The sequence below is a fragment of the Numenius arquata genome, chromosome 3, assembly GCF_964106895.1.
Source record: "Numenius arquata chromosome 3, bNumArq3.hap1.1, whole genome shotgun sequence".
Classification (NCBI taxonomy): Eukaryota; Metazoa; Chordata; class Aves; order Charadriiformes; family Scolopacidae; genus Numenius; species Numenius arquata.
This window is the reverse complement of record NC_133578.1, coordinates 13,915,944-13,931,551: the sequence shown is the minus strand read 5'-3', so window position 1 is coordinate 13,931,551 and position 15,608 is coordinate 13,915,944. Positions and strand designations below refer to the sequence as shown.

Here is a 15,608-nt window from a genome sequence, read left to right as displayed (position 1 = left end):
ACATTGCAGTTGTTAATTTTATGCCAGACCAACATGGAAATGGAGAAAAAAGTTCAATATGATGCTATATCTGTTGTGCAGTGGCTTTCCAACTCAAAGCCAGTGCTAATATTGCTTCCAGCAGACAGTGAGTGCACAAAGAAACTCCTAGATGATATTCGAAGCTCTTTGCCATAGGAGGCTCCCCATCTTGCAAATCTCTCAAGTTAACTTGACGCTATCAGGACACATCAGCCAGGTGCTGATTCAAGACAGGGAGGGAAGTTCCTTTTTCTGCTCACTGAGGACAGATGCTAATAGAGGGCCATGCTGCAGAATTGTCCAACTTGGGAGTTAAATGTGGTCTTTTACACGTGGGGAATGTGCTGTCAGTAGTAGAGTTAAAAAAAAAAAAAAGTGCATTAGCCACAAATTAATAAAACCATCCCAATTTATGCAAAAACCTGAGCTTGCGGGGACCTGTTTCAGAGTCCCTTGTGACATCAAAAATATTCCTGCTGTCACAAAACTCTTTTGAATGGTGTCATATTTTGAAGTCCTTTCTTTTTTGTACATCCTTTAAGATTAGATGTTTTTTAATAAGAGATCCTCTCCAAAATTGGGGGTGGGGAGGAGGATAATCATTGGATTGTTTCAGTGCAGATGTCATTTGGTTTGTTTTAGCTTAGTTTAAGATTGTGCTTAACTTTAGTCCCCCAGATTGCCACTTTTAACTCAAGAGAAAGGGATGTGCACAGGTTGTCTTAAACAATAAAATGCACATAAACGAAACAACACAGTTTTTGTGGTTTGATCTGGCCAGAGTAATCTGCTTCACTTCCCAAAGTTATGGGATACGTTGACTGGCTGAATTAATATGGGGAGTGATACAGGATATTTGGACTCTTGTCAGTTGTTTCATTCTGCTTTTTCCCAGCAGTAAAATGGATTTGTTCTGAAACCTGGAAAAGAAAGAAATAAACTTGGCAGATGTGGCCAGTTTATGATTTATTCTGAGTTTGTAGCCTGATCCAAACACCACTGAAGTCTATGGAAATCTTTGGGGGGATTTCAAAAGGAATCTCATCAGGCGCTTGATTAATATGCTGGGGAGATGGGGGGGTACATGTTTGGGGCCAAGGGAGTCTTGCAGATCTCATCCTTCTTTTTTTTCCAGGGTTTGCATTCTCTTGGTGTACATCCTTTCATGCAAGTCTCTCAGTGTTCCCTGAACCATATGTATTTGGATTAAAAGGTAATATGAGAAGCGCTAGGAAAAGCTGGAGCCAAGTCCTATTTTATTGCAGGAAGGCCTCAAAGTGATGTGAGGAGGGACAGCGTGTCTGACATCTGGGGCTGTGGGAACATTACTTAGAGGTTGCAATAGAGACAGGGGATTCTTGTCAGTCCCGTTTCCCTCGTGTCCAAAGTCTTGTATTCACGTGCCAACTCTGAGCAAATTTGGGGATGGAAAGGAAAAGGGAGGCGAAGGAGGAGAGGTTTGCAGCGTGTGATCTCCTAGCGCGAGCCCCGCTGTGAGGGATGCTCCACAGGCAGGCGTCTCGTCTCGTCTCGGGGTGCGGGTGGACCGAGGTGGGTCGCGAAGCCTTGAGCTCTGGTGCACTTTGGATCTCGGTTTCACGAGTCAGCGTGTGTGACCTTAATCAAGCCGATTAACCTTGCTGAAGCATCTGGAAATAGAGATGAGTAATAATTGTAGGAGAATTTAGCATGCAGCGCCTTTTAAATTTACAGTTATCTGCAGTGTTTTCTAGACTGGAAAATTTCCAGATTTTTCTGTGACGGGAAAGGCCACTATGTGATGTATGGAAACGAAAGAGGGTTTGCGTCTTGATTTATTCTTAATCTTATTACTCTGTGACAGGATCAGCTATCTCTTAAGGGGTGGTATTAATTAATGTTTACAAACTATTTTGCAGCTCTTGGGGAAAAATGCATCACAGAACTGTGTTACTACTTGAGCTATTTATTAGATGGCACCCGATATGTGAAACCTCCTGCTTGTAACTGCGACCATGTTTCAGTGTACGTTATGAGCTTTCAAACTCCTTTTGGAAAAGCTTGTCTTTTAAAACCTTACTATTTTTCTTTTTTTTTTCCCCCTTAAAGTGGGAGGGAATCGCAGATGATCTTTCACATGATTCTTCCAACACCCAGTCATTCATCAGCAGAGACTTAAAGATAATAAACTTTTTGTTTCAGGCAATTACTTAATCTCGACAAACTCCTGTGTTAAGCAGGGCTATTAACTGAGCAGGCCATAAATCAGCGTGTTGCCAGGTGGGTGAGTCTCCTGAACTGCAATCACTCTTCAGGACCTTCCAGAGACCCCTTACAGTCTTAAGCACCCTCATTACACAAGCAGCATGCTAACAACCAGCACTTTGCATGAGCTGCCCAGAGAATCCACTGCAAACTGCACTGGGACCATTTTTAACACCAGGTGGAAAATTTTCATACCACGGCAGGATGATACATGGGAGTTATTAGCCTGCACCAAAACCACAGCTGGGTAAAACAGATAACTTCCTCACCCCTCTCCTTGTCAGACCTTCTGCTTAGTTAAGAGCAGCAGGCTGCCTTATGCTTGGTTAAAAGCCAGCTCGTGCAGGATCCTTTTAGACTTCATGGACTAGGAGTGCTTTGGGGACTGATGTCCTGAAGCATGAAAGCTCCCAAAACTCTTCTTTGAAGGCTACCGAGATGCTTATCACCTGGGTATTGAGTGCAAGAAAAAAATACCCAGCCCTGCAATTTTATCATGACTCTAGCAGAAAGCAGACATCTTTGCTTCCATTTCCAGAAAGGCGTTTGCTCAAAACGCACAGCAGACTCTGCGCGGGGTTTTTCCAGACTCGATTTGTTCAATTTTACAAATAATATAAACAGACCTTTCATACAGAGGGGAAATTTTTCAAGCCATTGCCTATAGGAACAGTTTGATTTCAGTTTGTTTTAGTGCCTGGAGGAGCATATGCATAAAGAAAGCAAACTCACTCCTGTGGTTTGGATTGGAGAGGCTAGAAATGCCAGCGCTGCATTTGAAGCACAGCCTTGTCCTGAAAGATTGAGAAAGCCTTCGTAGCGCGAGGGGGTACGGGTGTCCCCATGATGGCAGCAGTCAGCCCTGCGGCGGGGGAGACCGTTCAGGTAGGTCTGTGCTCAGGGCGGGCTGGCGTGCCCTTTCTTGTTGGCACTGGCACCTGCACTTTCATGGGATTTAAGCATCTGTTTGGGAGTTTTTCTTCTGCAAGGCGGCTTTCCAGCTCCTGCGAGTCGTGCCGGCTCCTTGAGCCTGGTGTGCTACCTGAAGGATCTGGGGAAATGTATTTAGTTTGCTATGGCTGGTCAGCCCAGCTTCTCTGTACACGTAGTTTGGCCAATACTAGAAGCAGCTGTACCCCCCCAGGATAGCACCTGGGAAGCTGGGCTGTGAACATGAAGCTCACCCAGCTGAGCACCAGCCACTGGAAAGGGGTAAGTTATCTTGCAGCAGGATGCTGAAGTCAGCCCTGCAGACACAAAAAACCAGCCTGGCCACCATAGTGGCACGACATGAGGATGAGTGGCCAAGGGAGGTCAGGACTTCTGCTTTCAGTGGCATTCTGGGCTGGAAGTGGTGCTGAACGGCAGCGTAAGGGCTTTCTTCACTCATTTGTGCACCGGCGATCTCATGGTAAACTGGTTCAGGGAGTTGATCCAGCCAGAGCCCCATGCAATAAATTTTAAGTTGATTAGTTTTCAACTGGATGAACTCCCTGAGCTGGCTGGGTGTGTGATTGCGTGAGTGCCAGTGCCACCTCCGGGGAGGGGTGTGAATGCGTGGCTGGGGGCGTGAGGCAGGGTTGATTTGAATGCTAAAAGACATCCCCATCTGTAGACCTGCTCCTGGAGATGCAGCTTGGGATGATGCTCCTTAATGAGCTTTTATTTGCACGAGTGGAGGGCACATGGTCAGGGCTCTGCTAGATTTGCTGTAAGGTGAGAAGTGTCATGCAGAGAGTACTGTGTGATAGATGATACGCTCTCCTCCTTTTTCATTCACTAATTTTGCCCTTTGGTGCTTAAGCAGTCTCCTTGTCTCTAGCCTGAGGCTGCTGAACTTCCCCATCTCACCAGCAGTGATCCTGAGCTTGGTTGTGTTGGGCACAACTGAGGGCATCAGTGTCCTCGGGTGCTCCTGCTGCCTCCTGGATATAAATACCAGTTAGTGCTTTCTCCCGTAGTGCCTCCATCTAATGGCAAATTACAATTTAGCCTTGTATTATTGGTGATCTAGTTGCACTTTTGAGACCAAATGAGAAGGTTGCTCAGATGTAAAGTCAAGCTCTGGGAGAAGCTAAGCTGTGCAGAGCAGCACGTTCAGCTGCCTGTGGGCCCACACTCCGGTGGTCTGCTCCCAGGGTCCCTGCTGCAGGAGGCAGGATCTCTGTCAGGACCTCATTTGCATGTGCATTAAATGCATTTCTTTCTCCTTGGGGTACCCAGAAAAAGAAACATCTTGAGGAGCTGGGGGGGTCTCTCACAGCCAGGTATTGGGGACCGCGGGAGAAAGGCAGGGGATATTGGGGAATACTCCGGTCACTCAGCAGGCGGCTGAGGTTCACACAAATCCTTTTCACCAGCCGTTTCAAGCGATGTGGCTCCCACTGTGAAATGAGCTTTAATATGAAATACACAGGGGAAAGAAAGAATTTGCCATTCATTGGCCCGGTCCCAGAGCAGTCAATGGCAAATCCTCTTGGCCCGGGTTTTTTTTGGAAATTGCTGCATCAGCTGGAGGTGCAGGCGGTTGCTGAATCCAGGATGCTACTGGCTTCCCATAAAGCAGGATGATAACAACTTGGAGAAAACTTCTCCCCTTAAACCTGTAGGCATTTTTTCTTCCGTGAACGTGTCTTTCTTGAGGGATCCCTAAGTTTGCATAGATGTTTTTGACATATTATTCTTCTCTTACTGCCCGTCCAGGCAGGCACAAGCTGAACTACCATCTGGTCTACCCCCACCTCGCTGCCTACCCCTGGCGTGCCAGGATTTCTTCCTCACTGGTTGGAATTTTTTTTTCTTTTTTTTTTTTTTTTTTTTTCCTTTTTCTTCTTTCCATTCTCTGGCAGCAGCTGTTGGGAGAGCAAGCCCCAAGATCCATCTGGCCCTCCGAGCTTATCGGGATGTGTCTTTTCTTCACAAAGCAGCAGTGGCCGCACTTTCATACAAGAGTTACATTTTATAACAGCAACTTGCTCGAAAAGCAAACTGCCTTTTATTCGCTTGTGCTGCCTTTCTCCCTTTAGAATTGCAGCCACGGCCGAACCACAATGTAGCCTCAGATCTGAGTCAGTCTAGAGAGCTGCTTTTCTCTTTTTCTTTTTTCTTTTTTATTTTTTCCCCTTTTTTTTTTTTCTTTCCCTCCTCTGCTTTCTGGAGGAGTTGGCACAATCCTGTGTTATTAGGACATAAGCCAGCTTGTTCTAGTGGAATTTCCTGTCTGATTTTAATTTCCCCCTCATTTTTTTTTCCCCCCTCAAAGTGAGACAGAAAAGCTTTTTAATTGCACTGCCGTAGGTTGGCCTTTCGGGATATTATTATTCTTATTAAGTACTTCCTGTTGGGAGGCGGCACATGAGTAGAAGTAACAAGGATCTCGGTGCAGTCAGGGCTTGTGGCCTCTTTGTTTGTTAATAACTGTCAGATTGGCAGCGTCCTCAAAATACATCTTGGCTTGACAGCCTGGCAATTAAGCGATTTTCAAGACTCTCAACATTTGCAGCTCAAGACCTGTGGAATTAATAAGCTGCATTAGGCCTTTTGGGTTTGTTTTCTGCCGTTCGGTAGTCACAACTCCTCGTCCATCTAATAAAAAGCTGGCACCGATGGGAAAGTCTTGCTCTGGAAATCCTCAGCGTGGAAGTAGAAACTCCTGATCGGGTGTGGTGGGGCAGACTGGCACGTCCCAGATAGGATTTGCATCCTGTTCTCCATCTCCATCTCACCAGGTTTAGATTGGATATTAGGAAAAATTTCTTCACTGAAAGGGTCATCAAGCATTGGAACAGGCTGCCCAGGGAAGTGGTTGAGTCACCATCCTTGGAGGTATTTAAAAGATGTGTATATGTGGTGCTTGGGGACATGGTTTAGTGGTGGACTTGGCCGTGCCAGGTTAATGGCTGGACTTGATATCTTAAAGGTCTTTTCCAACCTAAACTATTCTATGATTCTCCATCCCAACCTCGATGGCTTACATTTCAGCAGGCTCACTGTGCTCGTGTAGGGTTTAGTGATGAGCGTGTTCCCCTGGGGTGCTTCTGGCCATTGAAGCAAAGGGGCCTCCACAGCAACCCTGTGTGGTGCAGCCCAGAGACCAAAGTTTGGGCAACTTCTCCAGCAGCACCATGTGAGTGGAACGGGTTGCAATGGGCCATCATGCTGCTGATGTTTCAAATTTCATTGTGTGCCAAAGAAGAACTGAACACTTAAGAAGAATTAAAGGAGGAAAAGGCCATTTATTTTTTTTTTAAATTTCTCAGGAAGCAAAAATTCTCAGCAATCTCTTTCAGAATCTTCCCCTGTTGGCAGATACTTGTGTAATCAAGTCAAAGTGTTTCAAGTTCATCACTTCCACATTCTTCTTATAGTCTAAAATATAGTAGATCATAAACCATCTTGATCTTTTCTGAGCTGCTTTTGACAGCAGTTGTAGGTTCCTGGAAAATGTCTTCTAGCAGAAAACTGTTCTGCCTTAAACCTTCCACCAACTTGGGCTATTTAGGACTGGGGATGACTGCTGGTGCCAGCAAGACTGTTTAAGAGATTTTTCTAATTATTGCTCTTTGGAAAGCCATCCGAGCTTCAGTGTTTGGGCACCCCACTGCAGAAATTTCTCATGCTTGTGGGGTTCCCCCTGGCTGCAGGAGAGCTCTGTTTTCATGTTATTTACCCTTCCCAGAGGTATAAAAAACCAATAATTTGTCCCCTTAAGTCTACCACACAGTGGTAACCCAAAGAGCCTAGGAATTCTTGTAGAGTAATGAGTAATGCATCACCTTTATTCACAGATGCCCACCTGGATGTCTGAAAATACTTCTATAGATGTGAATAGGTACATCCTTGCAACACCGTTTTGAAGTTTTTGAAAGTTTTGGGTACAACCTGTTTTACAAGAGCAAAGCCAGAACTTTCCATGCAGGTTGTCTGCAAGCTTCAGAAAGTTCCTGTTTTCTCACCAAGAAGCAAAGCATCCAATTTTTGTTCACAGCTGAGGTGTGCTGCAAAGCCAGCTCCTGCGTGGGAGTGTGTTATTGCAGGGTTTTCTGGTGTCCTCATGTCCCCGCTGTCTCCACTGGGTTGGCCATCCCCATCCCTTCGGTGTCAGAGGCAGAATGCAGCATTTCGGAGATGGTAGATAGCAGCTGAGGTATTTCAGGGTTTGATTTCTTAATGACAGTTCTACGTTCTTGTAGAAAATGTCAATGAACTCTTACATTTTTAATCTAAATTTTCCGTGTAGAGGGAAAGGCCATTTTTAGACTCGCTGTAATTGTTCCAGCTCCTTTGCCCAGGAAAAGACTGGCAGGTTTAATGCCCTTAACGAAGGTCAGGCAGTGCACTGGAGCGAGCTGAGGAGAGCTGCCAGGAGCTTCAGGATGGGTTAGACATTGAGATGAACAAGAATATCCTACTTCCATTAGGGCCTGAGTTCATTTAAGCATCCCGCCTCCTTCTTGGGGTGGGGAGGAAATTTATGGGCAAATTTCTTCAGTGTTGCCTCAAGTTGGCCACGAGGCCGTGGGGGGAGCTCGCTGATCTAATCTCATCCCATCCCAGCTGCAAGAGCCAGCTCGCTCTGCAGACACCTACCTGCCTGCCCTGCTTTTGGACATAGCCTGTGGCCCGGTGGCCAGGCTGAAACGCGTTCCCTGGCTGTGGGGCCACCAGGACCACATTTTTGCCTGTTGTGAGGCAGCAGTGCCCGTGTCCTAGGTGGGGGCTGTGTAATGGCAGCCATCAGCATCTTCAGACTTTTTCTTTGTTCTTCCACCTAAGCTGAAGCAGCAGAATAAACTTTATAGAAGGTTAAACTCCTTTGACCCATCCCCAGGAGGATGGATGAGTGCTGTGATGGCTCCCAAGGAGGTTTCCTTCAGGATGCCGGAGAGGGGCAGCTTTGCATTTCAATGTCTGATGGATCAGTTTGCTGTGACCCGTGGCTTTTATAACAGCTTTTATTATGAAACCCAGGAATGGGCTTTATTCTGCGCCAAGCAAGCGCCACATCCATGTGGGTATCCAAAGTCTGTGTCCCCACAGGGGGATGAGCTGCCACCTGTGTGTCTCACTGCTGGCTGGCAGGGAAACAAGTGGCTCCCAGGTCCTTCTGTGGTGGTGAGTTGTGTGCAGGGGATCCAGACATGCTGCTAGAGGAGAGGCAAACGTTGTCCATGTTGTCCTCTGCTCCTCACTGTGCCTCAGTTTCCCTGAGTGTAAAGTCACGCTGACTCTGTCCTGGAGATACTGTGAGGTGTCAGTACTATAATGCTTGTTTCAAGGTTTTTTTTGTAATTTTATAGCTGAGGAAGGGAAATGTATTTTTTTGTATTTCTTGTTTACTTTTCACATATCTTCTTCCCAGCTGGGACTGTTCTCCTTCCAGTGCTCCTACAAGGTATTTACCATTACCTGAGCCATTTGTCCAACAGAAGTTACTTGTATTCTCTTTATCGCCTACCTGAATGGGAAGCTTGGCTTGCTGCACCCAACCCATGGTTAAACTGAGGACATTGACTTTTCTAGCACCCTGACACGCATTGTCTGAAAAAAATAGTTTTGTAAATCAGCCTACCACCATCTTTCTTCATTAGGTATGTTAGAAGAAGAGAGAACTGGTTCTGCATCCCTCTGGATGGAAACAGCTGCTTGGTTGTGTTTCAAAATAGCCTGTAATACTCGGGTCGGGAGAAGGGGCTCCTGTAGGTGAGCCGGTGGGATTCTGCCTCCCATTTATCCTTGCTAGAGTGTTCATAGTGGGCCAGAATGAATATTTACTATTATTTTACCTGTGTAGTTCCTGTTCTATTTTTGTCAAAGCCACTGAGCCAGGTAGTAAAACAATGTAATAATTAACCAATAATAATTGAAGTATGCTGAATGAAAACCAAACCCAATGCTAACAAGCCAAACAAAAGAAAAGCCCGCACGGTGCTGCCCTGTTTATAGTGCTGTCTGCTGGAATCATTATACACGTTGATATAATAATACTGAGCACTTAATTACCACATCATTTTTAAAGTGCTGTATAAACATTAACCAAACCTCTGAGGTAGGGAGGTATTATTATCTCCATTTTAAAGAGGGGAAATTCTGACAAAGCGAGGTTAGTCAGTAATTTAGTGTCGTGAAGTCAAGCAGCTGGCGGGGCGGGAGGTGGAGATTGCAGCTTCGCACCCGGTCCACTGCGATTTTGGAGACAGAAAAGCACCTGAGATGGCTTTTTGTGAAATGGACAGTGCTGCCATTCAGGGAGGGCAGATACTCCCTCAGACACTTCTCTCTGCTTAGAAAATATGCAGATCGGTGTAATTAGCAACCACATAATTATCCGGTTTTGAGGTAGGTGTGCAGTTGGTGTATTTTGCAAAGTATCTAAACAACGTTAAAGTTGAGTTCTCAAACGGGGGCTTTTGAGGGGGTAAGAGAGGGTGGCTCTAGGCTTGTGTGTCCGCTCCCCCTCCTCCCTGTATCGATCCGAGCGGTGGTTCTGGGAATGGCTTTCCTTGCAAAGCCCTTAATATTCTGCGTGGTGGTACATGACTTCATCCGAGGAGAATCCCACAGGCACACCAGCGTGATCTGCTCTGTCATGTTTCTGTGACCCAATTTTCCCCGTTCTTTGTCTCAGACCTTCCCTGACCCCAGGCCTATTATCTCTTCCAATAATTCACCCGGGCCATTATTAATGGTGCATTAACTTCGGCTGTGCTTTCAGCAACGATGTTTTTCTTGTGCTCATTCATTCGCTCAACTCACTTAAACAGCGAGATCATTATTCTGGGGACGTCACACAAACACAAAAACATCTCCCTTGCCGACACCTACAGCCCCACAGCACTTTGCTGGAGGGGCGGCCATCCAAATGCAACGCTGCAACACCCAGGAGGGACTATCAAAGGGAGTCAAGTAGCCACACACACACTCAGTCGCCTGGGGCCATTTTGCCACCCCTGCTCACATGCCTGGCTGTCCGGGGATGCTCTGGAGACCACCAAGCCCACCGAGCCTGGGGGAGCTCTAACATGAGGAAAACCACTGCACGGGGAAGGCTAGGGAGTGAAGCACAAGCCCCTCTTTGCTGTTTCAAAACAAATCTGATGTTTGCCACCGCAGTCGTTGGATGCCAAAATGCGTCCCTTTAAAGTGGATGAGTGAAATTGGGACTTTAAAAAGCGTAACAAGAAGATGAATGCTTCTTACAATTTATTTCTTACTTGATGCTTTGGTCTTCTCTGGGTGATGACTGAATGAAGAACACTTCATGTTTGTTGTATCTTTAATTTTGTCCTTGAGAAGAGAATGAGACTTGGACATCCAGGAGAAAATGTGGGCAGCAAGAAGGGCCTTTGCTCCAGAGATGGGGAAAAATTAGCAAATGCCTGCTCTCATGTCTTAGAGGTTTCCATATAATGCCTAGTGAAGACAGCACTTATTTTCCTATTATCCTTTTCAAAGAAAATGGACCTGGAAAAAAAAATAGCAGAAGTTGTTGCAAGCTGCCCTGTCGCACCAAGCAGCATCCCACCACCCCCAGTAAGAGGGATGTGGCCCATGACAGCACAGCGCTGCTGCTGCAAAAGCCCTTGTGGACACTCACCAGCACCTTCTGGGATATCCCTTTCCCATATTTTTTTCTGTGTCAGCTGCTTTTGCACAGATGCTAATGCCACTGTGGTGACAGGAGTGCGCGAGCCGTTGTCTGGAGAAGTTTTTCTCCCACAAATCTAAATCAATCCAATACCCTGGGGCTCCAAAGCCTTTTAGAGATAAAGTTGCAGTTTCTGCTTGCTGTGCTTGAGGTTCGCTGGGGAACTTGCTCTTGTTTGACCTGTATAGACTTGGGTGAGTTATTTTACTTTACCCTGCTTCAGCTCCCCTCGAGTGAAAAAAGGGGCTGTGTTTCAAATGAAAGTGTTTGTTTCTCTTGCTAAGGAGGGGTGAGTTTTTTAGTCTTTGCAAGGTAGCTTGTGATCCCTTTATGAAATCTGTGTCCCATGCATCATTAAAGCCATAGGAAACCAAGCCCAAAAGGGATCTCAAGAAGTCAGTGTTTGTTTTTTCTGTTTTATAAAATGTTATTTTTTTTATGGACTTTTTTTGCAAAGTCATTGGAAAAAAGCACTATAGGTACTGCATTATCCAGACAGCAATCTTTTACTTTTTTCCTCGACAAATGACTTTCCCCATTGATTACAAAATGGTTGTGCTCTGTTTCTGATGGCAAAGCAGCACACTCAAAGCCTGGACTTCTTGTTCCCACAGAATGCTGTTGGACAACCGTAGGAAAAACACGTCTGGTGGCCTGCAAGGCTCACGCGTGCTTTAGATAAAGCAGTGAGAGCTCTGTGCATATTAGAGGGTACAGAGGGTGTGGGGGGGGCCTTCTCAGGGTGTCTCCCCGGCCAGTGTCACTGTGGCATTCCAGTTGCAAGTGGGAACAGAAGACGTGTGCTTTCAGTCCTTTCTGAAGGGCTTTCCGAATTATTTTTGTCAAAGTGAAGTGCAAATGAAACCCAATTCAGCGGCTTGGGGTCTGATTCCTTTTCTCCTGCTGCCTTTTTTTTTTTTTTCCTTAAAGCAATCACGTGTGTAGGTCGAAGTATTTGGAATAGAAAAAAGCTTATTTGACCCTTCCTAATTCTCCTTTTTGGGCTCAAAAAGAGGTGCTGCTGTGAGTGATGTCAAAACGGCTCCTTTGCTCGCTATACAGACCCATATATGCAGTGTGTGTTTCTCTTGAAGCACAGGTTTATCTGTGGAGATAATCAAAAGCCTACATCATCCTCAAAAAATGCCTGTTTCTGATGCCTCCCTCCCCGATTCCTGGGATTTTCGGCAAAGGGACATCCCCTTTAAACACGCATTTCTGCTTCATATCTTTTCTCTTTGAAGCCAGAGGGTTGGCTGGCCTTTGAATAGACAAGGATGAGAATATAGCAGTGGGAGGTCCATGTCTTGCTCATAAACCTTGGCCAGAAAATCAGCTCCAACAAGTGGGGACAGGTAGCAGCGTCTTTCCCCTTATCAAACGGCGTGGCGGAGCAGACACATTCCTGCACGAGCAGCGGCTGGGTGGAAGGTGGGGCCTCCCAAATGCATCTTTCTGCTCCGTTGCTGTGCTTCACCCCCAGAGCTCCGTGCCACAGGCTGAACGAAGAGCCGTGTTATTTCTGCATGGAACCCCCTGTTTTCCCATTGTCCCTGCCCCTTGGGTGCTGCTTTCATTTGTACTTTGGTTTTCTCTCCCTTCCGAGGGAGCCAGAGAAAACGTTTACCTGTTGTCCCAGCGCTAGGGGACTTTTGGAGGTGCCATGGTGCACCTTCCTATCCCAGCATATCATACCACGCGGCCTGGTGTGGCCCAACTTTTTCCCGGGGGAAAGCTTTCCCCAGGTCTCCTACTAAAATCTTCCTCCCTCTGTGTAAAACAATCATCATTAGTGCTAATTGGGCAGGTTTGGGGTTAAATCTGCAAAGATTGCTTGGGTTTGGTAAATCCTCTGCCACCGCAAAGCAGATAATGCTAAACAAAAGATTGTCTTGATTAGATTAAAGTTGGCAAATTCATTGCCCTAATCATCATATTGCCCTTCCCGTGGCTATTCAGGAATACATCACCGTGACTTACTTGAAGTAATTGAATATAATTGTCTTTTTAACTCGTATGTGTAAAACATCCATCTTTGTTAACGGCATGTGTTGCTGTCCTGCTGCCAGCTCACCCGTCCTCTTTGGGAGGGGTGGGAACAAGAAGCAGAGCCAGGCTGACGTTTATGAATTGGTAGTTGATTGCCTATAAAACCATTCATTATTTCTGACCAAGCACCTGGAAGAGAATAAAAAGGAACAGCACCAGCCACCGGAGCCCATAGGCTTGGCTGGTGCTCCCAGGCAGGGGAGCAGAGGGGAAGCCCTGGAGTGGGATGTTGTAAAAGGACGTCACCAAAACCAACCCTTCCCCTTGCCCTCGGTGGCAGCAAAGCACAGAGCGTGTGGTGGGTTTGGAAATAAGAATGGCAGAGTGAAACAGGTGCCCAAGGCGGGGGCACTGCTGGGCCTCTCGCTATCCAAATAGGTTGAAAAGCTAAAAAAAATCCAACGGTGCCAGTGGGAGGGAGGAAGTTCATGGAAATTTTTCTCCCGTTAATAATCAGAGGTGTGAGGAGGGAGAAACTCTCTTCAGATGTCATTTTTATACCAACAGATAGCTAGGAAAGGAGGCCAGGCAGCAAACACCCCGTGTTTTCTGTTGCTCTCCTGAGTGAGAGGGGAAGACTCTTTTAGCACAAAATTTCCAATATTACCTCAGCGATCGATCATTTAGAAATGCACAGTTACAAAATTAAAAATAACTGACCTGGGTTTTAAGAGGCTCAGATTGACTTGTTGTTCTTAACGGTTTCATTATTATTATTAATTATTATTATTATTAGTGAATTAAACCAGTCCAGGGAATGGGCACAAGGATTAGGATATGACTCTCTATTATTAAAACATTACCATGATGCCCAGCACAGTTTCGGCCCATGTCGACTCGCATTTTCGTGGAGTTTGGGGGTTCACCCAGCCCTGGGTTATGGGCTGCCTGTTACAGGCCGAGTGGCCATCCTGTTTTGGGAGGGTGCAAAATTTCATCTATAGGGATGTCAGCTGGGCTGTGTAGGTTGGCCCCAGGACCGCGGAAGAGCTGGGTTTATTTGTATGCCGTAAATACGGGGTGAGCGCTGCAGGAAGCCCAGCCTAGGGGCTGAGGCTGGGAGTGATGTTTGTGTTGTCTGGCATTAGATGTCTCTGCAGGAATAGTGGATTTTGTGACGGTGCTTGGTGTGTGATGATGTAAAACCTCCTTGACCCACTCCCTCTGGTCCCCACAGCAGCCATGGGTTGTGGCTGTGGCAGTGTCCCCAGGGAGGGGGACAGCAGCTATAGGCGCCTGCCAGCCCTGGCAGCCGTTTGGGGAGACCAAAGGCTGTAATGTGCCGCGGGAGCACAGGACAGGGTGCGACGGCTGAACTCTGCTGCTTTTCTGACCTGGAAAAACACTGGCTGCCTCTTAAAATGAAGACTCCTTACAAGTGTCCTTATGTAAGAGATCATCCCTACCCAGGACGGTTAAAGGGTGAATCTTCCTCCTGCCAAAGCAAAATCCTAAAGGATGCAAGTTTATTCTCTCCCTGAGCTGCTTTTGGGAGAGGAGGGGAGGGGAGCAGAAGGGGGGAAGGCGGTTAACAGTTACCCTACTGTGTCCTGACATTAGGCGAGCTGCAAAAATGCTCCCAGTGTATCAGGTTGTGCGCGGTGCCAGCCCTTCGCTGGAGCACGGAGAGCAAGTCTGCTGCGGAGCCTTAAATACTTTCCACCCCGACTACCTTAGCTTAACGCCTTTCAGCAGAGTTGGCAGGAGGGTTGTTTTTGTGTAGTCTCTCACCTCTCCCGGCAGCCCGGCTGACGCGCCTGTGCCGCGCTGCGCTCAGGGATTGTACGTTGCGATGGGAGTAGGAGCCTCAGATCCTCTCGCTGATATGCCGGGAAAGACGTATACGGGGATTTCACGCAGGCTTTGCACGACGGACCCGAAAGGAGCACAGCCTCGCCGGACGGCGTCGGCGTAGCTCTGTTGCAGCTGGAGTCACAGATGCGAAAGGCTGAATTTTGAGTCTTTCATAGAAAAAAAGAGTTTGGCGTTTACTGGAGTTTGCTTAGCATCAGCGAGAGACTTGGCCCAAGCTCTGACACTTTGGTTTTGGATGGTGCTTCCCCACTCTCCAGAGAGATGCTACCTGTCGCGGAGGCAAGTCGCAGTGAAATGCTGAGTGCAGACTGGGTTCTGAAATGTTCACTTAGGAGGTTGGTTTTGTTTTGTTTTTAGTCGCCAGTTAGGCAGAAAGGCCAAGAAACCAGAGAGGGAACGGGAAGACCTGTGACAAAATTAAGTAATCTTTAATGAAGAATTTCTGTTTGTACAGGCAGAGCAAGACCAGCCTTTTATCTTTAAGCCGATTGCTGGTAAAATCTAGAAAGTGGCATCGTTACAGATGCGATGAGCCCTATCCGAGGGCAATTGTACGGTATCGTTATCGAGGCTTTGCTAATTGTATTTCTTTAGCTTCTGTAATTTTAGCAGAAAAGGCCCAGGCGGCCAGGCAGCATTGTCGGGGGTGGCGTGGAGAAATAACCTGATGAATTTTCCATCAGCTCGACTCACTCAAATATTCTCACCGTTAACTTTTGGGGTCAATAATAAATATTAAAACCTGTAGATTTAATAAGTCAATGTAGGTGTTCTCTGCCTTTTGAGACCACTTTATCTTTCCATCAAAGATGAAACAAGCTTCTCAAATGAA

General features: G+C 46.6%; 1 protein-coding gene across 2 annotated transcripts in view; it reads left to right on the top strand.

Moving 5' to 3' along the window:
- Nucleotides 1-15,608, top strand: part of GLI2 (GLI family zinc finger 2) — a 146,152-nt gene that overhangs the window by 60,541 nt on the left and 70,003 nt on the right. The gene's annotated exons all lie outside the window — the stretch shown is intronic.